The sequence below is a fragment of the Muntiacus reevesi genome, chromosome 1 (genome assembly GCF_963930625.1).
Source record: "Muntiacus reevesi chromosome 1, mMunRee1.1, whole genome shotgun sequence".
Classification (NCBI taxonomy): domain Eukaryota; kingdom Metazoa; phylum Chordata; class Mammalia; order Artiodactyla; family Cervidae; genus Muntiacus; species Muntiacus reevesi.
In genome coordinates, this window is record NC_089249.1 from 83,752,997 (window position 1) to 83,780,970 (window position 27,974).

General features: G+C 42.9%; 1 long non-coding RNA gene and 2 other non-coding genes across 3 annotated transcripts; 1 reads left to right on the top strand and 2 right to left on the bottom strand.

Moving 5' to 3' along the window:
- Positions 1 to 3,224: 3,224 nt before the first annotated feature.
- LOC136162496 (uncharacterized) lies at positions 3,225 to 27,945 on the bottom strand. Its single transcript, XR_010662155.1, has 3 exons — positions 27,827 to 27,945; positions 4,703 to 6,143; positions 3,225 to 4,131 (listed from the first exon to the last, which is right to left on the bottom strand). It is a non-coding gene; the product is annotated as an uncharacterized lncRNA (long non-coding RNA).
- On the top strand, positions 4,818 to 4,890 carry TRNAV-CAC (transfer RNA valine (anticodon CAC)). The gene has a single exon. It is a non-coding gene; the product is annotated as a tRNA-Val (tRNA).
- On the bottom strand, positions 13,145 to 13,218 carry TRNAN-GUU (transfer RNA asparagine (anticodon GUU)). Its single transcript has one exon. It is a non-coding gene; the product is annotated as a tRNA-Asn (tRNA).
- Positions 27,946 to 27,974: the final 29 nt, after the last annotated feature.

Genomic DNA, 27,974 nt, shown 5'->3' on the forward strand with positions numbered 1-27,974 from the left:
AAATATTAAAGGAAATGCAGATTTTTCCAGCAAAGTTAGTCTGTGTTTTGGCTGCAGTAACCCTGGCTTCAATCTAAAAGTGCTGCATCTGGCGTCTATCTGGATGTGAAGTGATACATCTTTCAGTTTGGTTTTAATCTCAGCACCAAATATGACCCTTATTTGCAGTCAGAGAGCAGGAAAACCTGCAGCAAACGAACCTTGAGCTAGGTTACTGGGAACCTTGGACACGCCCCATGCTCAGAAACCACCCCTCAAAAGTGAAATGGTTCTCTCAAGAAACCTTGTCTGAAGCTTCCGTTAATGAAATGGTGCTGACACAGCCATGTTTTCTACTTGAGGTATTTACAATATTAGTAGGCTTCTGGGGGGGAAGGAGGATGAGCTTAGTGTGTTTAAAATATGCAAATCAAAACCCTTACACCTGTCAGAATGAGTATTATCAAAAAGTCTACAAATAACAAAGGTAGGTGAGAAGGTGGAGAAAAGAGAACCATTGTACACTACTTATTAATGGAAATGTAAATTGATGCAACTATTGTAGAAACAGTGTGGAAGTTCCTCAACTAAAAATAGAACTACCATATAATCTAGCAATTCCACTCCTGGGCATAATCCAAAGAAGATGAAAACACTGGTTCTAAAAGATATACATACATTTCAATATTCAAAGCAGCATTATTTTACAATTGTCAAGATATAGAAGCAATTCACATCACTCAATAGATAAATGTACACACACACACAAACACACACACACACCACTATGGAATAGCTCTCAGTCTTAAAAAAGAATGAAGTTTTGCCATTTCCTGGGTCTGAAGGGTATTACACTTAGAGAAATAAGTCAGAGAGCTTATATGAGACAGACACTGTATATTATCACTTATATGTGGAATCTAAACAATGAGCTGAATGAATATGACATAACAGAAACACACTTTCGTATTTGGAAAATGAACTAATGGTTTACCAGGTGTGAGAGGGAAGGCAGAAGGAGCAAAATAGGGATAGAGAATAAAGAAGTACACACTACTATATAAAATAAATAAGCTACAAGTATATGTTGTGTAGCACAGAGATTATAACCAATATTTAAAGTTTTAAGTGGAGTATAATCTATTAAAATATTGAATCATGGGATTTCCCTGGTGGTCCAGTGGTTGAGACTTCACCTTCTAATGTAGGGTGGTCCAGGTTCAATAGCTCCTGTCAGGAGGCTAAGTTCCCATTTTTTGTTGTTGCCAAAAAAACAAAATATAAAAAACAGAAGCAATATTGTTGCAAATTCAATAAAGGCTTTAAAGATAATCCACATTTAAAAAAAAATTTTTTAAACGTTTAAAAAGTATTAAATCATGCTGTGTACTTGAAAGTAGTATAATATGTAGTTCAACTACATGTCAATAAAAGTAATATTTATAAGTTCAGGGAGACTTTCCCAGTGGCCCAGTGATTAAGAATACACCTCGCAATGTAGGAGACTCAAGTTCAGTCCTTGGTCAGGGAATTAAGATCCCAAATGCTGCAGAACAAATAAGATCATGCACTCTGGAGCCCATGCGTCACTAGAGAGAGCCCATGGGTCACAAGGAAACAGCCCACTTGATGCAGCAAAGATCCTGTGTGCCACAACTAAGACCTGCCACCAGCAAATAAATAATTTTTAAATAAAAAATTAAAGCTTAAAAATAATGTAAAATCACTAGGATCAACAACATCATCTTCTTTATCCTCTGGATTATTTACTGACAACCAGTGGCCTGTCAGTTTTTTTTCACTTTAGTCTTGCATCTTCTAGAACTTCATGTAAACAGAAGCAAAGCATATGTATGCCTTTGTGTCCAGCTTCTTTTCACCATGTCTCTAAATTTTATCCATATTGTTGAGTATATCAGATACTCCTTCCTTTTTTGTTGTTCGGTGGTATTCCTTTGCTTGGATATACCAAGTTTCCTTACTCTTCACCTGATAATGGACATTCCAGTTTTTCCAGTCCTGGTTGTTGTAAATAAAGTTGCTTTGAACATTCTTTACACAGGAGATTTTGTGCATATGTTTCCCCTTCTCTTGGAAAAATATCTAGGTGAAGAATTACTGATACCCAAGCAAGGTATACCTCAAGTTCATAAAACCCACCCAAGCATTTTCCAAAGCAGTTGTTATCAGTTTATATCCCCACCAACATTGTATGAAAGTTGTGATTTTTTTTCACATCTTTGCCAAGATTGAGTGTTTTTTTGTCTTTTTAATTTTAGCCATGCTACTAGGAATAGTGGTCTCACAGTGTGGTTTCAGTATTCCTTTCTCTGATAGCTAATCATATAAAGCACACTTTGATGTGCTTTATTGGACAGGAATATATCTTCCTTTCTGAACTATCTGTTCAAGTTTATTATCTCTTTTAATCAAGGCCTAGGGCCTGGGGAAAAACTTTGGATATTCCCCTGAGAAAACCATTTTGCACCCGTATTGTTTTCATCTTTAGCGGAAATTCTTTGCTCCCACCCTCCCAATGCTTAGAGTAAAAAATTCCCCATAGAGTTCTTTTTGATGCCAATATTTTACTCAAATACCATATTTAATTAGTCAGGAATGCATGCTTTCTTGTTTGTTAAGTCTGGACCTTGCTCTTCACAATCCTACTCTTTCCTGTTCTCTAAATGAGATTGGATAAAAGTAGAGACCAACCTAAAATGAGATCCTCAGCTCCTTCAAGATCTTAGTTTCCAGACAGTCTCAAGGTTGTGGGGTTAGCCTGTCCTTTGCACTTTTTCCCTGGCTCTACCCTCAACTTCAGCTTTTTTCCAGGCCTGTCCCAGAAGCTCAGGGACACATCTGAGGACTGGTTGGGCTGCTCCTCTGAGTCAGGAACCCCACACATCCCTGTTTAGCTGGCAGAGAAGCTTCAGGCAGTGCTTTTTGGGGTTTGTCAGGATCCCCTTAGGTGTAGGTGCCCAGGGGTCCAGGAACTGAGTCTGTGGTTCCTTTGGTGCCCTTAGCTGTTCCCAGTCCTGTAGGGGAAAGGGCAGCCACTCCCTTTATTCTGTCTAGAAGGGATGCCAAAGTGTCCTCCAAGGCAAGAAGAGAATGAATCCTGTTCCCTGAATGGGTGGGGAAAGAGGGAGATAGATCAAAGAGGGAAGGGAACTATCAGGAAATTTTCTGATTAAGCTATCATGATATCTGCCTCACCTGGAACTGTCATTCCAGTCTCTGGTGTGGCTGACAGAGTCAATTCCTGTCCCATTTTGAGCCAAAGCAGAACAACACTGACCTTGAGGACAGGATGTTCCTGTTCCTGCCTTGGGGGATGAGGGGTGAATTTTTTGAGTATGAACAATTGAGGGAATTTATTATACAAAGAAAAGCTACTGCTGGTAGCTTTCCCTGGTGGTCTAGCAGTTAAGAATCCACCTGCCAGTGCAGGGGACATGGGTTCGATCCCTAATCTGGAAAGATCCCACGTGGCGTCAGGCCCATAGCATGAAAGAGTTACCCGGCTGCCAGCAACTAGAGAAAGCCCCAGCAAAGCAACGAAGACCCAGTGTAGCAATGAAAACCCAAAGCATCAATAAATAAATACCTGGGTTGGTTTTTTTTTTTTTAAAGGAAAATCAACTGATGGGGGAAAAAAGAATACGGCTCAACTAGCTTTTATTTTTAACTTCATGTCAAAAACTCCTTAAGAAGAAAAAACATTAATATCTTTCAACAAAGGAAATGCTTTCTGCTCATGGTTTTTTGCTATGTGGAAAATGTGTGAACTTTTCAGATACTACCTTTCTCTGAAAACTATGACTCTTCCTCATGGTTAAAATCCCACCTCATGACCCGCTAAGCAGGAAAATTAAGCAGGCAAATAAAACGAAGTTTAATTTCTAATAGTTGAAATTAAGCTGCCCTTTTGAAAATAATCTCAGAAAAGGGGAGAGATCTTGTGATCTGAAATCTGTACTGACTTTTCCAGGATCTTCAGGCAGGTCCAGAGCCCCTAGCGCTTCTTGAACAGTCTGGTGGCCAGAGCTTCAACTGAATTCAGTACAGGCCTAGAAAGTTTGATCGGCCTGCGTTGATGTTCCGCGTCAAAGAGCCAAAAGCCCTAAAGCAGAGCCTTTGTTACAGTACCTGCTAAAACGTGAAAATGGGATTAAACCACAGGACTCTAAAAGTCGACTGGCATACACCACAGCAGCAGAACCGGGGCGCCCGCAGTCCCACCCCCAGGCCTCTGCGGGGAGGACAGCGGGGAAGCCCAGTGGGGAAAGGGCTTGCGAGGAAGGAGCCCGCGGGTCAGGCGCTTCGAAGCAGAGGGAGAGCGAGAACAGCAGGTCCCACGGCTCCCGGGTGGATTCGAAACATCGGTCATTTCCAAGAGCGCCGAAAAGGCCGACTCCCTGCGCGGTGAACACGGTGGCGCCGGCGCTGGTCCACGGCACCCGAGGAGCGGCGTTTACACTGCTGGGCAACCGGGTCACCCGGGTCTCAAACAAAGCCAAACCCCCCATGCCCACTCCTGTGGCTTCCGGGAATTGAAGCGTCCGCAGAGGTGACCCCCGCCCCCGGGTGCATAGCAGCACAGCCGGAGACTCTGCACTGGGTGTGGGATCCGGAAGTCAGACTGAGGGGCCCGAGGGGCCCGGTTTCGGGGGAGGGGAGGAGCCCTAAAGCAGGGGCTCTTTGGGAGCCGCAGTCTCCTCACCTGAGACTAGTGGTTCCAGGTTCATTCTTCTATTTGAAAGACTGGTGACCACGGGAGTGCCGGCAGGACCTGAGGTTTTTCAGTGGACATAGGGTCAAACTCCAGCACGGACGTCGTTTCTGTAGTGTAGTGGTTATCACGTTCACCTCACACGCGAAAGGTCCCTGGTTCGAAACCGGGCAGGAATAGGCTTGCTCTTTTCCTGAGATTTACATTCCCATTTAAGAAACTAAAAAGAGGGGGCAGAAGGTGTGGTAGTAGTGGGTTCTCTTGAGTTATCCTTGGCCCAAGAAACATGGGAGGAGTTCCTTGCCACCTGAAAGCCCCATCGGCCCTAGAATCAGCCCTGGTTTCTCTGCTCTGAGTCACTGTAGACCAAGCCATAGTCAGTGACTCCAAGGAGGGCACAGGACAAGACTGACTTCAGGATACCTTTGCCTTCTGAAATCCCCACAACCTTCTCATCTGGGGCCTAAATAGTCTCTACCGCTGACACCTACTATGTCTCTGAAAACCAAGAAGTTTATTCCTTGTGAAGACACTTAGCTTTCCCTCACCCCAGCACACGTGAGACACACCTAATTTGAGTCACAGAACAAAACAGAACGAATTCAACTCTACACCGCCGGCTGGAGCCAAAGACGCAGGACGAAGAGCGTCAGGCTCTGCGGATTGTGCTGATCGCGGAGGAAAAGCAACCGGTCCTCTTGCCATTATCAAGAGAGGCCCTGAAGTAGGTCAGAAATCAGGGAGTAGACGGACCCGCTCATCACCGGCTGACAGCCAAGTGGCCCCTGCTTCACAAGGAAACAGGTTCAGAAGGAGAGCTTGATCTCTCACCAAACCTGGATTCCAGGTCTTCTCCCAAGATCTGCCGCGCCTGTTGTATCCGCACCTTGGATGACTCCAACTTCCTCGCTCTCAGACCAAGAGTAGTCTCTGATGCAGGGCTTTCCTCAGACCCCCACATCCAGTTAGGACTTTGTGTTTGCTTCTCGGCCCATGTGGACTTTGGCCTACACAGGCCCTCTTGTTCTAGACTCTGGATTTGTGTAAACGACTTTCCTGATCAAGGCGGGAAATCAGTGGAACGCTCGGCTCCCTCACCCTGAAGCTCAGGTGAGGATGGTGGGGGCAGTTGGGTAGCCGTTGGGCTCCATGCTGGGCGGCTTCCCTCTTCTGGGCCCGGTCTCAGGGGCAGGGGCAGGGCCGGGTCCCCTCAGCGCGCTCCCCTCGCGGGCTCAGGAGCCCCGCGCCTTCCCTTGCGGATGCAGGGAGCCGTGTGTCTGTGGCCCGTCGGACGCCTGTTGTCCGTCCGCCCCGTCCGGAAAACGACCATCGACCCCCGGTCCAGTAAACGTGAGACGGCAGCGCCGCCAGAGGCGACGGAAAGTTGGCGAATCCGTTCCTCTGGCTGAACGTGGAAGGTGAAAACTAGGACCTGCAGGGGAGGCAAACAGGGGAAAGCTCATGAAATGTCCTGATCTAAAGCTGTTTTGAAGTCCGCCTCTTTGGGGACTCAGGCTCCAGCGCTGGTGAGGATGCTGCCGCGCGGTCGGACCCTCGATTGCACTCGGAGTCCACGCGGAACCAGAAGGGAGACCCGCGGCCTGGGGGCCGGTGCACACGCGGCCCGTGCCTTCCCCAGAGTAGGAGCCCCTGACCGGAAGAAAAGGCGCACTAAGAAAAGGAGAAAACCACTGCCGGAGAAAACGGCACATGCGCCTCCAAACTTGTTGCCCTTCTAAAGGAAACCAGAGACAGACCGACACACAGACAACCTTGCATTAAAGTCTTTCAGCAAAAAGAAACTGCCTGCTGTGAGGTGAACACGAAAACCCCTCCAGACAGAGCAGGAAAATCCCTGTTTTCTGGGGAAACCACCTTTATCTCTCCTCCTAGGTTAAAATTCGAGCTCCAAGACCTGTTGGAAAATATTATAGAAGGCAAATAAAAGGCGTTTCAGGCATTGTAAAAGGTAAAACAAAGCTGTCCTTCAAGCAGAATCTCAAGCACAATAAGGTGGGGATGAACCACCATGAGATCTGTGTGGACCGAGCCTGGCTCCTCCGCGGCCCTATGCAGGGCCTGGTCTGCAAGCAAACTCAGCATAGGCTGGGAGGCCCGACCCCCGTTCATGTTCGGTATTTCCAAACAGACAAAAGCCCTGAGCCGTCAGCCTTTGCTGCCCTTCCTGCTAAAACGTGAAAGTGTGACGAAAGACTTGGACTTAAACTTGACTAGAATAAGTCACAGAGGCAGGAACCTGAGGAATCCCCTTTCCCAGGGACGACGCTGGAGAAGCGAGGCTGTGAAAGGGCTGCGAGGAAAGAGCGCGCGGGTTAGGCGCATCGGAACAGAGGGGAGGGCGGGTCCTCCGGCTCCCGGGTGACTTTAAAGCACGGATCATTTCCGAGAGCCGAGCCCACTGACCGCCGGCGCCATGAAAAAGGCCACCGAGGCGCGGGTCTGCAGCCTGTAAGAGGCTGTGTCCTTCCTGCTTGGCGTCGGGATGGTCTGGGTCTGAGAGGCACCTAAAGCCCCAGGCTCCTGCGGCTTTCGGGAAGTGGGCGAGCCCTGCTTTCCGGTGCGTAGCTGTACTCTAGTTGCAGGATCCCGAAGTTAAACTGTCGGGGGTACCCGGGGACCTCGCTCCAGAAGCGAGGAACCCTAAATCAGGGCCTTTCAGAAGCCAGTCTCCTTATCTAAGGGATAGCCCGTGCTTACAGGATCCCCTTCCTTCGAAAATTTGAGAGCCACTGTGGTCAAACATAGAATTCTTGGGTATGTCATTAGGGATATGCCTCCGTGTGGTTTCTGTAGTGTAGTGGTTATCACGTTCGCCTAACACGTGAAAGGTCCCCGGTTCGAAAAAGCTTTGCTTTTACCCAGAGTTTCAGATTTACATTTTAAACACAAAAAAAGAGGCCAGCGGCATGGAGAGAGACCTCGAATGTTGCTGCATTTTCCATCCCCAAGAAACAGGAATTCCGTGACAGCCTGAAAGCCTGCTCCGCACTACAAACCAAGCCTCCTTTGTCTGAGTCACTATGGACTCCAGCACACAACCAGTTACTCCAAGGAAGGCACAGAACAAAACCTTTACCTCCGGAAATCCCCTCAGCTCCTCTGACGCCTATATTTCCTCTACACCCTCACTATTACACCTCTACACTATGGCTCTGAAAACCAAGAAGTTCATCCGTCTGAAGCACACTTGGCTTTTTCCCACCTCAGCACACTTGGTTTGCATGAAAGAGCAATAGAAACCGAGGGCTGGAGCCAAAGACGGATAGAAAAGAACTCTGCTCAGCTGAGCTGTCTGGGCATGAAAAGGTGCCCATACACGTGCCATTAGCAGGAGAGGCACCTGAGCCAGGTCAGAGATCAGGAAGTAGGGCGATCCACCCATCACCCCCTGAGAGCCAGTCAGCACCTGACTCATCAGGACAGCAGAGGTTCAGAAAGAGCTTGACCTTGGCTCTGATGCATTCAGAGCTAAAGGTAGACCAGGATGGAACCCAGCCTGTCACCTTTCAGCCTGGCCCCAGAGCCCAAAGTATGGCCCGGGAGAGGAGAGGGGAAGGGTAATTAATGAACAGCGGGGCACAAGCTGGGAGACTTGCACAGCCTTTATTCAGCCCTGGGCCACTGGGAATCGCCTCCTTTCCTGCTTTCAGCAACTATGGAATATAATATTTACTTTAGTTTTTACATGCAGACGCTAAATAGGACACTTTGTGAGGTTCCCTGGTGGTCTTGTGACTAGGATTTGGGACTTTCACCACCATAGACTGGGTCTGATTCCTTTTTGCAGGCATTCTGATTTGTAGTTTGTACTGATTCCACTGTGTCTGTGTTTATTCCACTCTGTCCCTCCCCAAAATAAGGTACTGATACAGCTTCTAGGTTGAGAATTCCAGTGGATAGCATCCAAGGAGTTTTTGTTGAAATTTCTCACTGAACTGTAACTCTGAAGAAGAAGAAAACAAAAAATTTAGCTTTATTTTATCATAGAAACAAATTAGTATGTAACCTAGTGTGCTAGTATAATAATTCAAGTTGATAATAAGGATAAGTCTCAAATATTTTTAACACTATAGAAAATTATAATAATTGATATGTGATCATACAGAAATTGCTGTACTTCTAGAGAAGATTCCTTGTATGCATCACACCACTTTAGTAATTTAGGTCTAAAAACTTACTTTGTTTTCCAAATATTGTAATAATATGGAAAATATTGGTAGCATAGTATTCTAGTTTGCACAAGTCTTGGGTTTATTTTCTCTTCAAAATTCTAATAACACTGAACTGCCTAAATTTTCTATACTGGTTTTACTTGTTTATCAAATTTTTTAAAATCCAATAAATATTTATGTTTATAAAATTTAAAATTATGTGTTCCAGTAAATTAAGTATACCATATATGCTAAATGGAGATTGGTATTATAATTCTAGAAATCATAGTCACTTAATTATTCTACTTACAATTTAGGGTATCATTTACTGTATGATTCCAACATATATTTCTCTATTATATGTCAGATCAACTTTTGATGTTAAGGTCTATTTTATCTTTGAAGTCTTTGACTGATATTGAATTCATTGATGTGTGATCTTTGCCTGTATAATGTATAACTGAGATAGAAATGAGAAACACTGTTTTACTTCAATGCTGCCTCCTATGTTTCTAGATTGTAGAATGGCCATATGTGAACAGGTTAAGAGGAGGCTCAGGTACATTTTATAAGTAGGTTAGTGACTGTGTCCATCAATGTCACTGCAAGAATTGTGGAACACATGGAATGTCTGCTCCAGGAAGTGGGGTGCTGTCACTGAAAGCCTGCTGTTTCCTTAAAGTGCTTGTTTATGTAATAATACTTTAAAAAAAGGTTTTGGTTCTTGGTTTCCTGCCTTCTAAATCTGAAGTCATCCATCCTAGTGTTATCATCTTCATTATGCTTCTCTTACCTCCATCACTGCTAGAACCCTAGGCAGAGATGAGCAGATTAGCCTGGAAAAAACACACTGCCAGGAACCAGTTCTGCTCCCACTGCACTGACCCTTTTCGATGCCTCCAGATGTGGACTCACCAGGGCAGAGACCTTGAGTTGACTCAAAATGCAGCATTTATCTCCCCCTTCCCCCACAGCAGGGCCTGGCATCTAATAATTGCCTGAGTAGTGCTCAGTGATTAAAAGCAATCTAGTGCAGTGGTAGAAGAAAAGATGAAAAGGAGAAGAAATGAGGTAGATTTAGGGAGACCTAGAATACGAGGGACAGAGAATGACAGACAGATAAAGACACACACTGAGAGAGTAAAGAGAATCTCCAAGAGTTAGATTTACTTTGTGAGACCCTAAGAGCTCATGAGTGCTCATGAGATTCAACAGAAGAACTCAGGGAAGTTCGACTAATAACTCTTGGTACCAGGTCTGCACAAGATGGATTGTCAGGTGCAGAATCCTACTGGTCCTAACAATTTGTCTCAAATGGGATAATTTTTGCAGAAACAGTCAAACACTGTCAAGGAATCACATAGAGACAGTGATTGGCATGTGAAGGTAGCATTAAATAAGAGGTCAACCAGTTATTAAATGTGTGCATCCAGATGGCAAAAATATATTTATGAAGAAAAGGGAAGAATAAATGTCTGAGATCAGTGTTTTCCCCCTCCTATCAATAAACTTAGTGTGAAGCAATTTGGAGTCATTCTGGTCAGTCTTCTCTGGACTTGAATAAGTAGGTCACCACCAGAATTAATTAGAGTTATTGGAAGGCTTTCTAGAAACATTTTGGAAGTTTAGCTGCTGAACATATGCAACAGGGTGATGTCCACTTGGACTTTTGTCGTACCTCTAGCTTAGTTGAATCAGGAGGGTACCACTTCCCTTGTTAGAGGATCATATAGACATATATTATGTTTGTCATGATGACAAGAATATGAAGAAAAAATCTGTTTCATGGAGTTGGAAAAATGGAAATACAAATTGGCACACCTGCTATTGAAATCAAACTAAGAACACTTAAAATGCCTTCAGATTCTTACAAAGGTGGAGTGAAAAAATCAGATTTACCCTCCAACCTGAAATCAGATCTCACCCTCCCCTTCTTGCTTGTTCCCAAAGGAAAAATAAAGAAAATTATATAGTATCAGTTTCTAGAAACAGAAAATCAGGCAAAAGGGGACAGCAGCCTCTGAGAGATGACGAGAGAAACAAGGTGAGTCTTGCCACTGGCCCACATTAATGCTTTTAGAGAGTGTCCAGGTTGGGCAAGAGAAGGAGGATCTGAGACCAACTCTTTGGATTGTCAAGGGGAAGCTGAATTTTGCTGGAGATTAAGGCAGCCAGAGTTCAGAGAACAAAGGTCCAGTGATGAGAAAGTGATCCAGAGATACGAAAAAGTCTGCCTTAAGTAGTAAGTAGAGTTCTAATAAGAGTAGGCTTGTGGAGAGATGCCGAAGACCAAGAAAAGAAATTTTGAACAAGATCATAGAACAGTGCTTAATGTTCATCTAGGACAGGCAATTGTACTCTTGTACTCACTGTTGCCAGTCAGACTAGACTACTGATATAACTCATGAACCTTGGAGAAGACCACAGCTCTAGAATAGTCAGCCCTTGAATGACCTACCCAAAAAATCATAAAGCAAAATCCAAAGAGATCAAACAGTTTACAAGTCACTTAACTGTACCCCAAAACAAAACTCAAGGTAATTCATAGAAATACCAAAATAGCTAGTATCCAGAAGGGGACTTTTGATGATGTCCGGCATCCAAACAACAACAAAATGCCAGGCATGCAAAGAGGCAGGAAAATATGATGCAAAAGAAAGAATATAATTAATCAAAACTGAACCAGAATTGACATGATGTAAAACTCAGTAGAGAGGGCTTTAAACAGTTACCATGACTATGTTACATATGATCAAAGAGTTTATTAGAAATGTGGAACACAAAAATGGCATAAAAGCAAACTTTAGAGATGAAAATTATAATATCTGTGAATCAACAACAGATTAGACATTGTAGGAAAAGGCCAGGGAATACTAAGCCTTGAACAACTAAAAATGTCCAAAATTAAATGCCAGTAATTAAAAAAAAAAATGAACATAGCACCATTGAAAGGTAGAACAACTTTAAAAGGCCTAATATAGGAGTGGTTGGAGTCTCTGAAAATCCAGGAGAAATTTTTTGAAGAAAAAAAACTTTGAGGAAACACAACAGAAAATACTCCAATCATAATGAAAGTTATGAACCCACCAATCTAAGGAGCCAAATGAACTGTGAGTACAAGAAACAGGAAGAAAACCATACCCACTCACATTATAATTAAACTGCTCTAATCCATTGAAAATGGAAGAAAACACACACACACACACACACACACACACACACACACACAATGCAGCCAGACAGAGAAGACACAGCACATTCTGAAAACAAAAATAAAATTTGTGTCAGATTTCTCATCAAAAGAAATGGAAGTGAGAAGTCAGTGAAGCAACATTTTTGAAGGACTGAGAGTGGAAAAAGTCAGGGTGGAAGTCTATGCCTACTCCCTGCAAAAAAAAAAAACAAAAACCTGGAATAAAAGTCAAATGATGACATTTATAGACATACACAGGCTGAAAGATTTCATTACCAGCAAATTCACACAGCAAGAGAAGTTAAAGGAATCCTTCAAGAAGAAGGGAACTCACATCAGATGGAATTCCTGATGTACACAAGGAAATGAAAGAAAAGAGACATGGTATATGCATGGGAAAATACATGCTTTTTTATTATCTATTAAATCTCATTAAAAAATATGGAACAATTTAAGGAAAAGTAACAACCTTGAATTTGGGGTTCATAACATGCAAAGTAAAATACCGGACAACAAAAGCATAAGGGCAGGCAGGGGAGAAATGTGAGGAGGTGTGCCATCCCTCGAAGGCAGACTGTACTGAATTACAGATGTATGTATGCTATCACACCTAAAGCAATTGCTGAAATAACAAGATATTTATAGCCAATAAGTAAACAAAGACAAGAAAAAGGAATCACATACAAAACCATGTAAAGGCTGCGATAGAGCAATTACTCTTCCAGGATTCTACCGTGTCCCCTTGTGTACAAGAATGAAGACTGTCAGAGGAAAAGCACAGAGCCAAATCTCAAAAGTACATGGAAGGGGTTAAATAGAAACTACTACAACAGTGGGAAAGCTTCATTGGTAAAAGGAGTTTACAGAGTAAACAAAATAAGCCTACTCTTTCATGAATTACAGGATTCCCAGTGACCTGCTTTCCTCCAGAGAGGATGAAGGAATATCTGGACCTTGTGTGTATGTGTGTGTATACAAGACACAGGGGGCAGTTGGGTAGTGAGTTTGGGAGAGGATGCGCGAACTAGAAACATTCGTTCATTCTTTACATTCTAAAAGAGTGACATGCGTCCCTGGGTGGGCTTGAACCACCAACCTTTCGGTTAACAGCCGAACGCGCTCACCGATTGCGCCACAGAGACACAAAAGGTTATTGCTCTCTATTTTCACCGAAAGCAATCCTAACTACCAAGCTAGGCGGAGCCACCTGTCTATCACACGACAGCGGCTTCTGCTCCAAGCCTCGGACGACCATGGAAATGGAGTCCACTCAGCGCGTCGGATCCCGGATCCGTGGGGAAGCTGGGCGATGCCGAAGGCAGAAGGGCAGCCGAGCGTCTCCGCCCCGCCTTGCTCCTCTCCCACCTCAGATGCAGCGCCGGGAGACGCCCCGAGCCTGAGCTGAGGCGGGCCGGAAGGAAGCTGAAGGTCCAATGGGTTCGGTGATGCCTCCTTGTTTGCTATGCCTTTACTCAACCACCTGCGCCACTGGGCAGCTGTTCAGTAGGTGAGGTCCGTGTGGCCGCAGCTGGAAAGAAATCAGATCCAAAGAGGAAAAGTGAAAGGCAGGGAGAACAAGAAAAGGCATGAATGAAACAAAGAGACCTCCCAGAAAACCTGTGAGGAAATTCGGGCCAGATCCTGAGAGAGAAAAATTACTTTTATTAAGTAGCAGAATAGGGAGGGAGAATCGGAGAAAACATCAAAGAGAGAAAAGCACGAACTTCTGTTAAGTGTGCATGAACGAAACAGCAAAAACAGTGTGGTACCTTTATGTGGAGACCTGTCTGTGCAGTTATGACTACAGTTATGCAGGTCTGTGGTGCATTGGGCTCGTATAGTGTAGGTGCTGCATTGTAGCAGCAGCAGCCTCGGTTCCGATCCGGGCTATAGCAAGGTAGTGTCTATAACCTGTCTTTCCATTTGCCTTTTTTCTCTTTTTCAGTTGACTTATAGTTGACTTACAATGTTCTGTTAGTTTCAGGTGTACAACAAAGTGATTCAGTTATATATACATATGTCTATTTTTTTCAGATTCATTTTCCTTGTACATTACTACAAAATATTGAGCATAGTTCCCTGTGCTATACAGTAGGTCCTTGTTGGTTATCTATTTTATATATAGCATGTGTATATGTTAATCCCAAACTCCTAATTTATCTCTCCCTCTTTTTCCCTTTAGTAACCATAATGTTTTGTATGTCTGCAGGGCCATCTGTTTTGTATACAAGTTCATTTGTATCATTTTTTATTTTGTGTCTTAGATTCCTCATATAAGCGATATCATATGATATTTGTCTTTGTCTGGCTTACTTCAGTTAGTGTGACAATCTCTAGGCCCATTCAAGTTGCTGCAGTTGGCATTATTTCATTCTTTTTTACGTCTGAGTACTGTTCCAACTGTTTGCTTTTAATTCCAGCACCAGCTATGTCCCTTAGCAGTGGTGGGAGAGCAGAGTTTGCCACTGGCCTTGTTGTGATATACAATGAGAAGAGGAGTAAATCCCAAAGCGCACAAATCTACTGGTCAAAGCAAAACCTCGGACAATTACCTGTCTCACTGTTAAGCAGAACACATCCCCAAAGTTGAAATATCACCTCTCAAGGAGACTTGTCTATAGTTTGCACTAACGAAATAACATGGTCATTGCTGGCTTTTTCTGGTAAAGCTATTTCTTTTTGTTTTGTTTTTAAATTTATACTTAATTTATTTATTTTTAATTGAAGGATAATTGCTTTACAATATTGTGTTCGTTTCTGCCATACATCAACATGTATCAGTCATGGGTATACATATGTCCCCTCTTGATCCTCCCTCCCACCTCCCACCCCATCCCACTCCTTTAGGTTGTTACAGAGCCCCTGGTTTGAGTTTCCTGAGTAATACAGCAATTTTCCACCAGCTGTCTGCTTTACATGCGATAGCCTATATGTTTCCATGCTACTCTCCATTCGTCCCACTCTCCCCTTCACCCCTCCCTCGTGTCCATAAGTCTGTTCTCTATGTCTGTGTCTCTACTGCTGTCCTGCAAATAGGTTCCTCAGTACCATCTTTCTAGATTCCATATATATGTGTTAATATACAGTATTTGTTTTTCTCTTACTGAGAGTAAAGATATTTCTGACATCAGTGAGGGCTTTTTTTACACTAAAGGAAAACAAGTATTTAATGGCTTTACAATAAATGCAAACTAGTCCTCCCAGTCTATCTACAACAACTTGTCTCCACTCACTATTCACTGACTTTTATGGAAACAGTAAATCATTGAACTATATTTTACATAGTATAATAAGTACACACCTTTAGTTCATAGGCAGTTTGTTGAATTTGGGCAAATGTAGTCATCACTCGGATCAAGTTATAGAAAACTCCCACCATCCTAGAAAGTCATTTGAGCCCCATTTCTAGACAATCCCTACACTAGATCGATTGCTAATTATTATTGTAAGGTCTATTGCAATAGTGTGCTGTTGCTTACTCTTGAAATTCAGATGAATGAACGCACATTTTTTGGTAACTTCTATTTGATGCAAAATTTTGTTCATTAAACATATTCATATTATTATGCATATCACATTAATTTTAGTATTATTGGAGTAATTTTGGTGGGGATTTTCTGGTGTTAATTGGTGTTCTTGATGAATATTCTTAGTATTTTGATGGATATTCCATAACAGACTTTTTGTGTACGTGTACATTCACAGAAGTTCTGCAATTGCTGGGTCATGGAGTTAAAGATTAACTTTAACTTTATTAGAAATTGCCAACAGTCTTCCAAAATGATATCAAACCAACTACTTCAGATGCAATTGCTCCACATATGTCAGCATTTGATGTACAAATTCTTTTAAATATAGTCATGCTGGAGGGTGTGTAATGATATCTCCTTATAGTATTAATGTTTATTTCCCTAATGAGTAAAATTATTAAGAATATTTTGTTACAACGCCTGGTCATTAAAATATCTACCTTTGTGATCCAGGAAGACCCTGGCTTAGGTTTCCCAGCAAAAGGAAAAGGGGTGCTGTGATCTATCCCTGCAGTGCAGACAGATCCTCCAAAGTATCTCTGGTAGACAGAGATTCAAGTTAGAGTTGTTCCCAGGGGCCACTGGTTCACATCCAATGACTGGCCCAGCAGAAGCAAATGCTGCCAGCCTCCCAGGTTTTTGTCATCTCCACCCACTTGTCAGTTGAGCAGGGTGGAATATATTTTTAAAATACTCTCTTTCAATCTATTCATTCACATTCATTTCCCTGAGTAACTGGAATTTCCAATTCATCTCACTACCACAAAGAAAAACCTGTTATTGGTGACATAAGCAGACAGTTACTATAAAAATCAACACCAAAATATCAATGCCCAGGCCCGGGGCATCTCCGGGTGATCTAGATAAATGCCCTGACTCTCCAGATACTGCTGTTTGGAATCCCCCTGGTCTCTACCAGGCAGTGGGCACGTTTTCCCTTTTCCCTTGGACACTTGCTCAGAAGACCTGTTAGGACAAATGTTATGTCCACTGTAGGGCAAGAGGTGAGCGAGGGAGTGGGGGTGGTGTATGAGGGGTGCGGGGGTGTGGACCAAGCCTGCAGAGGCAGCAGTGGAAGAGACAGCACAGTGGCTGTGGGTGTGTGTGGGTCTGGAAGAGCTGCTGAAAGGCAGTCAGGCTGGTGGGTGAGCGTGTGTGCTCTGCCTGTGTGGGGAGGAGCAGGAAGATTGGGAGATCTTTACTAGAATTACTTTGCAGAGAGGGATTTAGTAAGGGTGGAGGGGAGGAGGGTGACCCTGAAAGAAAGATGGTGGCTCATGGGATACCTGGCAGCAAAGATACCGTGATCTTGAAAGGGCTTTATCCAGAGCGAAGGCTTGTCCATTGCCTTCATGTGGTGCTGAACTCTGTGATTTCCTTACTACTGGGAAACTCGACTTCAGAATTTCTACTTGATAATCCCTAGATAGTAAAATGTGTATATTCATTTAGGTGAGTCTGAAGAAAGGACAAGCTTAAACTGTGGAGTGGCCATCAGAATAGCTTAGAGTAGCAGGGGATGGATAGGCATTACCCGGAAAATGTATCGAAGGGTCTCATCCATGTATCAAAGTGTATCATCCATACTTGGCTGATAAAAATTTTCTACATCTTGATCCTGGTAATTATTTCACATCAAATAACTGTTCATTTGTGCATCTTGTTCTGTGATTACACGCCTTGATAATTTCCTTTTTTGGACAGAACTGGCGGTCACATTTCAGAGAACCCAGTGTAGACCATTAAAAGGGAAGCAGATAACAGGTGTAACCTAATGCCGTGACTCGGACTCGAGCCGAGGTTGCTGAGGCCACAACGCAGAGTACTAACCACTACACGATCACAGCGCGCCACACTCAAAGCTACGACAACTGACTTTGATCTATGTTATTTGACTTAAAATGATTCCAATCATTGCGCCGCTTTATTCTTGGAAACTGCAGGTATTTTTTCTCTCTTTCATCTCCAATTCCTGGTTTTCCCTCTCTTCCTCTCAATCCTGATACATGATGAGAAAACGAAACCAAACCGAAAACCAATTCTACCTCCCCAGATCTGGCACGCTCTTTCTGGGAAGTCTGGCTGTCTTCGTCCCCACCTCGCCAGCTTCTTTCCTGCCTCTTCGCGTTTGTCCCTTTGGACCGACCTTCCCAACCCGCTGGTTCCAACTCTTGCCCCACCGACCGCGGCCGATCGGAGTGAGGGCAGCGCTGGCGGCGCAGACGGCTAAGTGAAGGCGGAGCAAAGAAAGAACCTTTACAAGCCCACCCGGCGTTCAGCTTTCCTCGGCACCGCTCCCCCGCTCCGGCTCAGGCCCGGGGCATCTCCTGGGCGCTGCTTCTGCGGCGGGGACGCTCGGCTGCACTTCTGCCTTCGGAATCGCCCGACGGCCGACTTGCCCACGGCTTCTCCGGCTGTCCGAGGCTTGGATCCGGCGCCGCTCTCCCAGGAAACGTGGGTGGCTCCACCTGGCGTGGAAGGACTGATCGCTCATCCATGGGGATGAGAAGAACCTGACGTACGCGTATCTCTGTGGCGGAATCGGTTTGCGCGTTTGGTTGCTAAGCAAAAGGTTTGGTGGTTCAAACCTACACAGGGACGCCTTGCCTGTGAGCACCTGTAAGTACTTAAAGACTTTGTGGTTTCTACTCCTCGCATCCTTTCCGGGAAACGCCAAAAACGCCTCTTCTATCACCCTCCAGCTCCAAGAATGAGTGCAACGAGCAACTAACTGTATCTATTCACGTTCCTCCTTCATTGTGCATGTTATAAACCCCATAACTCACGGTTTTTGAAAATTTTGTCCCATATTTCCAAAGAGATTTAAATCAAAAATCTTGTATTTTTCCCAGGCAGATGCCGTCTCTCTTTTCCTTCATCCCTGTGTGTACATCTAGATTTCCACCTGGTGGTGTTCTTCCTGGAGGGCTACTGTAACGTTATTTGAAATGTGGGTCTGTTGGTGATAAAGTCTTTCCGCATTTGTATGTCTGTAAAGGTCATTATTCACCTTCATTTTGAAAGACTTTTGGGGGTGGGTAGTGATAGAATTCCACCTTGACTGTTTAGGCTTCTGTCCTTTAAAGAGGTTGCTCCGTTGTCTTATCACTTCTATGCTTCTCTCTTTTAAATCTTTGTTGAATTTGTTACAATACTTTTTCTATTTCTCTCTTTCTTTCTTTTTTCCCTTTTGCCACAAGGCATGTAGGATCTTAGCTCCCTAACCAGGGATCCAACCCACAACAAGGACCATCAAGGAAGTCCCTCACTTACATGTTTATGATGAAAAATCTGATGTCTTTATTTTTGCTTCTGTAGATACTGGTCTTTTTCCTCTGGTCTTTTGGGGATTGTATTCTTTTTCAAAGGCTTTGAGCATTTTAATTATGATGTGACTAGACATGGTTTAGTTTAGCACTGTTGTGCTCATTTATTTTGTTAACTTGGCTCCTTGGATCGGTGGGCTTATAATCTTTACTACAATTGGAAATATCTGACATTGTTCCTCCAAACACTATTTCTTGTCCCTGGGTATTTTCAGAAACATTAATAACCTGTGTATCATCTATTTTAATGTTGCCCTACCATTAAGTGACACTGTTTTCATTAAAAACATTCTATTTTGGGGTGAGTTTCCTTTTGGAAACAACTGTCCTTGACTTTGTGTTCCCTAATTTTGTTCTTTTTTTTTTTTTTTGCAATATCTAATCTGCTGTTCAACCTGATTGTCTTCGATGTTACAGTTTTCATCTCTGAAGTTTGATTTTTGGCCATTTTTGTATATTCCACAGTTCTAATCAACTTTGGGGACATATGCACACAGTCACAATAACTGTTTAAAGTCTTCTCTGCTAATTTTTATATCATGTCAGTTCTGGTTCAGTTTTGGTTGATTAATTGATTCATTCATTCATTAGGAGATTTCCTCCCTATCTGTTGTTTTCCTGCCTCTTTGCATGGCTGGCATTCTTTGGTAGGAGGCCAGACATAATCAAAATTCCCCCTTCTGGACACTGGCTATTTTGATATTTTTATAAATCTTCTTGAGTTTTACTCTGGGGTACAGTTGAGTGACTTGTAAATGGTTAGATTCCTTTGGATCTTGTTTTCCTGATTTTTTAGGTAGGTCAGTCTAATGCTAATTATTCCCATCACTGTAAAAAGTTTCCTGACCAATGGTCAATGAACTACAAGTAGTCCAGACTGTCCGGGGGGACCGAATACAATTGTTTGTCCTGTATGAGCACCAAGCATTGTTCCAGGACCTTTTTAAAAGTTTCTTTCCTTGGTCACAAGTACTTTTCTCATAACCACACCCTGATCATTACTCTGCTGAATACTTGCGTGAAACCCTTTCATATCCCTGGATTCTCTCTCTCTCTCCCACCCATTCTCTCTCTTATCACTGGACCTTTTTTTTTTTTTTTTAATGTTTCTTTTTTATTATTTACTTTTATTGGTGAATAGTTGCTTTATGATGTTATGTTAGTTTCTACTATACAGCAAAGGGAGTCAGCTATACATATACACATATCCCCTCTTTTTAGGACTTCCTTCCCATTTAGGTAACCACAGAACATCAAGAGTTTCCTATACTATACATTGGATTCTCAATAGTTATCTATTTTATACATAGTATCAATAGTGTATATATGTAAATTCCAATATTCCAATACTAGCCCCCCTTTCCCCTTTGACATCCAAACATTTGTTTTCTACCTTTGTGTCTCTACTTTTTGCTTTGCAAATAAGAATCACTTGATCTTTGTCCTGTGAACTCTAGCTGCCTTACTCTCCACCAAGACTCAGCTTCATTTTCACAGTCCAAGGAGTTGACCTCAGATCCCTCTCCTGATGCCCAGCCTCGGAATTCTCCGAAAGCAGTAAGCTGGGCCCAGCGGCAGAACTCATCTTGTTTGTTTCTCATCTCTCAAGGCTTTTGTCCTTTGCTGCCTGATTTTCAGTGTCTTGGAAACCAGTATTTCATATCTTTTGTTTTTTGTTCCTTTGGGGGTGGTGAAAAGGGGGAGAGTGAGATTTAGGCAGGAGGATTTAAATCAGATTTAAATCTGATTCCTGACACTGCACCTTGGCCAGAAACTGAAGGCATCTCTTTATGTTCTTAATTTTATTCAATAGTTGTGCTAATTTATATTCTAAAGTATTTTTCCAACTCAAGGAATGAGTGTTTTTCTTCATGGTCTTCCCATCACAACAAACTTTCTATACATGGATCTATTATTCTGACAAGGAGAGTAGTGACCTACTGACTCAGCTTAGTGGGAGGTACAATGGAAGAACAATGAGGGCATTACCCAGAGATACTATGTTGCACATGTTCAGCAGCTTAACTTCCAAGATGTCTGGAAAGTATTTCAATAACTATAATTGTTTTCAGTGGTGACCTACATAATTGAATCCAATGAAAACCAGTCAGAATAACTCTGAAAAGCTTCTTGCAGAGCAGCTTATTGATTAAAGAGAAAATAAAACAAAATCCACTGACCCTGGACATTTATTCTCTTCCCTTTCCTTTATGAGTTGCATTTTTGCTTTGGTGGGATGCACACAATCTAACGAGGGGTCTCCCTCCAATATCATTTGCATGGCCATGACTGTCTTCATAAGACACCTTGACAGTATGTGGCTGATCTGCAAAGATTATCTCATTTGAGACAAATTGTTGCAACTGACAGAATCCTGCACCTGATGATACATCTTGTGCAAACCTGGATCCTTACAGAGTTATTGGTTCACCTTCCACTGATTCCTCTGTTGAAGCTCATGAGGAAACTGGAGCTCTTCGGATTTTCTGTTCTCAATCTAGGATGTCTCTAGGTTCTAGGGCATTTCTCTCTGCCTTTCTCTCTCCCTCTTGGAGTGTGTGCCCTTCTGTCTCTCTCTGTCCCTTATACTCTAGGCTGCTGTGGATCTTACCCCCTTTCTCTCCTCCTTGTCAGTTTTCTGGGACTGTGCATTAGGATTCCTTCAATAAGCAAGCACTTATTAGGTGCTCTCCAGGTACGAGGCCCTTCTCCAGGAAAACCACTGTATCAGGAGCAAAGTCCAGGTCCCAGTCCTTGCTGCACCCATACTGGGAGGCATCAGAAGAAGAATCACACGTACATACACAAAATCACAGTGGGAGCACAATCTGTCATGTCCTTTCCAGGTTCATCCACCTTCCAGGGCCTAAGGGCCCCAGCAGTGAGTAAAATAAGAATTTCATGGCATGTGAAAATGGGTGACTTGAGATCTATAAGGCAAGTAACCAAGAATCGAGATTTTAAAAAATAAATAAATGAGTACCTCAGGTAAACAACAGGTCCCAGGTCCTTACTTCCCAGTTTAGAGAGTCTATGTGTTTTACACTTTTTCAAGTAACATTATGGCTACATTCAGGAAATTTCCTAAAGGTACCCACACATTCTCTTAATCTGTTAACCTATGACCATTCTATAATCTATAAAAATATGAGGCAGCATTATATTAAAACAGTATTTTATTATTTCTACCTTAATTAGAAGTTCTTCAGACAAAGATTATACATTAATTAAACCAATTTAACATCAGTCAAAGAATTTAAAGTTAACAATAGATCTTAAAATCACAAATTGAGCTGAACTGTAACAGACAAATGCAAGTTGGAATTACATATTAGATGATACTTAAAACACTTACCCCTAAATTTTAAGTGGAATAATTAAGGCACTATGATTTCTAGAATTATAAGACTAATCTTCATTGCAAAGATATTATGTGGTATATTTAATATACTGAGACATATAATTTTAAATTTTATAAATGTAAATACTTTTTGGAATTCAAATCTGCTTAAGGGAAACTAAAACCAACATAGGAAATTTAATTACCTCACTTTCATGAGGATTATGAATAGAAAATAAATCCAAGACTTGTAAAAACTAGAATACTATGCCACCAATATTTTCCACATTGTTAGAAAATCTGAAAGTCAACATGAAGTAGTTTTTAGACCAAAATTATTAAACCAGTGTGATGCATACAAGGAGTCATCTCTGGTATTATACATAACAAACATTTTCTATGCAATTAATCATACACCAACTATTAGAATCCTCTAGAGTGTTAAAAGTATTTTGATATTCATCCTTATTATCAACTTGCTTTTTCTTCTTGTGCCTAGGATGGAGAGCACTAATTTATCTAAAGCTAAACCTTTTTTATATTCTTGAGTTGCATTTCAGCAAAACAGAAAGTTCAAGGAAAAGAAAACAAACCTACATGGTTTCTATCCACTGAAATTCTGGAAATAGAAGATGGATCACTACCCCACTTTGGAGAGAGGCAGAATATGTGTGGGAAAGCAGGGTGCCTCTGTGCTTGAATTCAGACTGGACCTGGGACTGGGTCAAATCCAGGACAACACAAGACTAAGCATTATTGTCATGGGGTAGCACCCCACCAGACAGCAATCACACAATAGTTCTGGAAAGCTCTTGAGGATACTCCTCCTCCCTTTGCAGCATTTCCCATCTGGTTCTCTCAGCCTCCAACCACAGGGAAGGATTCTTCACCCCTGTGTCCTGACAGAACACTTGATGCTCCCCAGGACACAGGGAGCCAGGCAAGAGCCACGGGGGCAGCTGCACTGCCTCGATGGGTTTCTAGCAAAGGAGCGCGGAAGTCCCATGGACAGAGGGGCCTGGTGGGCGAGAGTCCAAGGGGTCGCAAAGAGTCGGACAGGACTGAGCGACTGACCAGGAACATGAGGCGAATCTACTGCTCAGACTAACCGAAGATGCCACGGCTCACCAAGGCAACCAGCAAGGGCCCGGAGGGCAGCCGGTGCTGTGGAGGGAGAGAGACGGGAGCCTAGAAGGGTTCCTACAATCACAGGGCAAGACTGGCATGCACTTGGGAAATAGGCAAATACAACACTGCCTGTAGCCTCTCTGCATCCTAAAGAGAATGGATTCCAGGTTCCTGAAGGGGCAAGAGGGTCCTCTTCCAGAGGACAAAGCTATCCCTGACCTTCGATATCCTGTCCCACAGAAGTTAACTTTGAGAGGGACACCAGACGAAAGAAGCAATCCCAAGGTATGGGCAAGTTACTATCAAGTGGTGTCTTAATTCTTATATGAGGAGAGAGTGTGATAGCAAATGTGGGAAAATGTTAACTGTGCACTTAGGTGCAAAATATACGATATTAGTATTCTTACAACTTTTTAGTATATTATAAAAGGTTTTTGTTTTAAATGAATTTTTTGAAACTTAAGTTCCAGATTCTCCTTGGATGAAAACTCTGTAAGATTCCAGGTTTGTAACATGCCAGGAGAAAAGAGTGGAGATGCCAGCTGACCAGCCCAGGCTATTCATGGTATCCTACCTCCAACAGTCAGCCTGAGGTCAAGGACCCCTAGGCCCTGATGTAGTGGCATTCAGAAACTCAGAGCAGAAGCTCTTCTGCATTGGACCCTGAAGCAAAAGACAATTCCAATCTTGGTAGAAAGAGGATAACTCCTACAAGTGCAGGAACTAAACCCCAGCCAAGCTATGAAAGCGCCAAATCCTAGCCACTAGACCACCAGTTCTAGATCACCAGGACAGAAATAGTATGGACCTAACAGCAGCAGAAGATATTAAGAAGAGGTGGGAAGAATACATAGAAGAACTGTTCAAAAAAGATCTTCATGACCCAAATAACCACAATCATATGATCACTCACCTAGAGCCAGACATCCTAGAGTACAAAGTCAAGTAGGCCTTAGGAAGCATCACTAAGAACAAAGCTAGTGGAGGTGATGAAATTCCAGCTGAGCTATTTCAAATGCTAGAAGATGATGCTGTTCAAGTGCTGCACTCAATACACCAGCAAATTTGGAAAACTCAGCAGAGGCCACAGGACTGGAAAAGCTCTGTTTTCATTCAAGTCCCAAAGAAAGACAATGTCAAAGATGTTCAAACTACTGGACAATTACACTCATCTCACACGCTAGTAAAGTAATGCTCAAAATTCTCCAAGCCAGGCTTCAACAGTACATGAACCAAGAAACTCCAGATGTTCAAGCTGGATTTAGAAAAGGTAGAGGAAGCAGAGTTCAAATTGCCAACATCCATTGGCTCATAGAGAAAACAAGAGAGTTACAGAAAAACGTCTACTTCTGCTTTCTTGACTACACCAAAGCCTTTGACTGTGTGGATCACAATAAACTGTGGGAAATTCTTAAAGAGATGGGAATACCGGACCACCAGACCTGCCTCCTAAGAAAACTGTGTGCAGGTCAAGAAGTAACAGAACAGGACACAGAACAACAGACTGGTTCCAAATTGGGAAAGGAGTACGTCAAGGCCGTGTATTGTCAACCTGCTTATTTAACTGATATATAGAGTACATCATGTAAAATGTCAGGCTGAATGAAGCACAAACTGGAATCAAAACTGCTGGGAGAAATATCAGTAACCTCACATATGCAGATGACACCACCCTTACAGCAGAAAGTGAAGAGGAACTGAAGAACCTCTTGATGAAAGTGAAAGAGGAGAGTGGAAAAGCTGTCTTAAAATTCAACATTCAGAAAATTAAGATCATGGAATCTGGTCCCATCACTTCATGTCAAATGGATGGGGAAACAATGGAAACAGTGACAGGCTTTATTTTCTTGGGCTCCAAAATCACTGCAGATGGTGACTACAGCCATGAAATTAAAAGACTTGCTCCTTGGAAGAAAAGCTATGGCCAACCTCGACAGCATATTAAAAAGCAGAGACATTACTTTGCCAACAATGGTCCATCTAGTCAAAGCTATAATTTTTCCAGTAGTCATGTATGGATATGAGAGTTGGACCATAAAGAAAGCTGAGTGCTGAAGAATTGATGCTTTTGAACTGTGGTGTTGAAGAAGACTCTTGAGAGTCCCTTGGACTGCAAGGAGATCAAACCAGTCAATCCCAAAGGAAATCAGTCCTGAGTATTCTGTGGAAGGACTGATGCTGAAGCTGAAGCTCCAATACTTCGGCCGCCTGGCATGCTGCAATCCATGGGGTTGCAAAGAGTCGGACCATGGACCGCAGCATGCCAGGGTTCTCTGTCCTTCAACAACTCCCAGAGCTTGCTCAAACTCATGTCCATCAAGTCGGTGATGCCATCCAACCATCTCATCCTCTGTCGTCCCCTCTCCTCCTGCCTTCAATCTTTCCCAGCATCAGGGTCTTTCCCAAGGAGTCAGTTCTTTGCATCAGGTGGCCAAAGCATTGGAGCCTCAGCTTCAGCATCAGTCCTTCTGATTGGCAGGCGAGTTCTTTACCACTTCCTTATTATAATACTAATAGTTTTATACGTATCAAAAAATATTTTCCTCTTCTTTCTCATCCTAGTACAGGCTAATATAAAATGTGTTGATAGGAGTTAACTTTTTTTTTTTTTGGAGTTAACTTTTAATCTCAGTATTTTAAGTTAGAGAATATAAATTAGAATGAATGTGACTCAGAAGAAGAAGGAAAATCAAAGACAGAGACTTCATCCTCTTTTGTGGAAGGGTTAGCATGTTTTCATTGTTTGGGGTAAGCATGATTTTGCTATTGTGTTTATTTGGAAGTTAAGAATGGTTTCAAAAGAAGGCAGGGTAGAGGGAGGAAAGGATGTAATTATATACATACACACATGCCAAGCCCACAAGAAGCAGATCCTGGTAGATTTGTGTCAGGGTTGCTAAACTGGAAGCAAATTTGCCAAAGTTTCCATCCCTGCATAGTTCTGGGTTAACTTGGGCCCATAGGAAGATACTGAGATATGGAAAGCAGAAATTGAAGTGGCTGTCATATTGGTTTGGACCCTGGGCAGGCCATGGGAGGTCACCAGCATACACACGCGTATGCACTCAGTCGTGTTCAACTCTTTATGACCCCATTGACTGTAGCCAGCCAGGTTCCTCTGTCGATAGGATTCTCCAGGCAAGAATACTGGAGTGGGTTGCTATTCCCATCTTCAGGGGATCTTCCTGACTCGGAAAAAACCCGAGACCTAAGCACTGGCAGGCAGGTTCTTTATCACTGACTCACCTGGGAAGCCCCATTGTCCCCCATAACATAACTTTTAAAATCCCACCAAACCCAAGACACATCCATTCAGTTGTCTACTTGGGAAAACCTAGAGATTTCAAAAATATAATTGAGCCAGGTAGCTGCCCAACGTGCCAGGAACCACGAGCATCCCCTCCCTGATGCTGGGAAATGGTTATAGCTCCCACCAGATCTATTCCTAGTGTTTCACAGCCCATGGGCCTTTAGTTGTTTTGTTCTTTGACAAAGTGCAATAAGGACATTCCTATTTTTAGGGTTCAGAAGTTGGATGCAATAAGAGGCTGAAGCAGGTTCTAGCTGTTTCTTGGGGGGTTTCACTTCTCCATTAAGACCTCACAAGCGTCGGCTCAGCATCCTAGCGAAAACTTTGTCGAATCTAACCCAATATAATTTTTCCTTTATTAATAATACAACATACTTCCAGGACACACGTTTTAGCAGCCCAAAACTGTGTGAAGTCTTAAGGTAGCACAGAAAGTGAAAGTAACCAAAATGGAAGCTATAACAGTAAAGTCAAGCGCGCATGAAGAAGTGCTTAAACAATTCGTGGCACTAACGTATAACCGCGCACGACTTACCAATCAAATCACGACAAAATGATTTCACATTAAAAGCTAAATAAGTACGCAAAAACTACTGGCAGCACAAGAACACAACCAACACTCCCCGAAATACTGTGACGTTAATCGGGTTCTAAAAAAACACTGGGTTAATAGCTAAAGTAATGAAACAGATTAAGCATTCAGTAACAAGAAACAGGAAAACCTGTAGTAGCTCTTTCGGTTAAAGAGTCTGACGCGATATAGCGATAGAATTTCTAATATATACTGACAATAATCAAATCACTGCATCATACCTCACAACTGCTATATTTGCACACACATGAACGCAACCAAAACAACTCACCCTTTCAGAGCGTTTTTCACACACACACACACACGAAAATGAATACCATGAACGCCAGAACCTCTAGTCACAACTTAAAGCACTTGACTTTTCCTCTCATACTCTGAGGAATTACATTAGTCAACACAATCGAAACCTGTTAGATAAACATCAAAGGGGCGGAAAACAACCCAAACAGCCTTTTTGGGCTCTCTTTATGCACTACCAGGTTCACTTTCCTATCCCACCTCAACCTCATACGCCCTGCACTTACACACATGCTCACTTTACTCCCCGCATCCCCGAGCCTTCTTCGACTTTCCACACAGCGGATCCACGCACTTTCAAGCAAAAAGTCCTGAATTCTCTCCACGCCACAGGAGACCATATCGTGTTTAAGCACCAGATGGCGGACCAGCAGC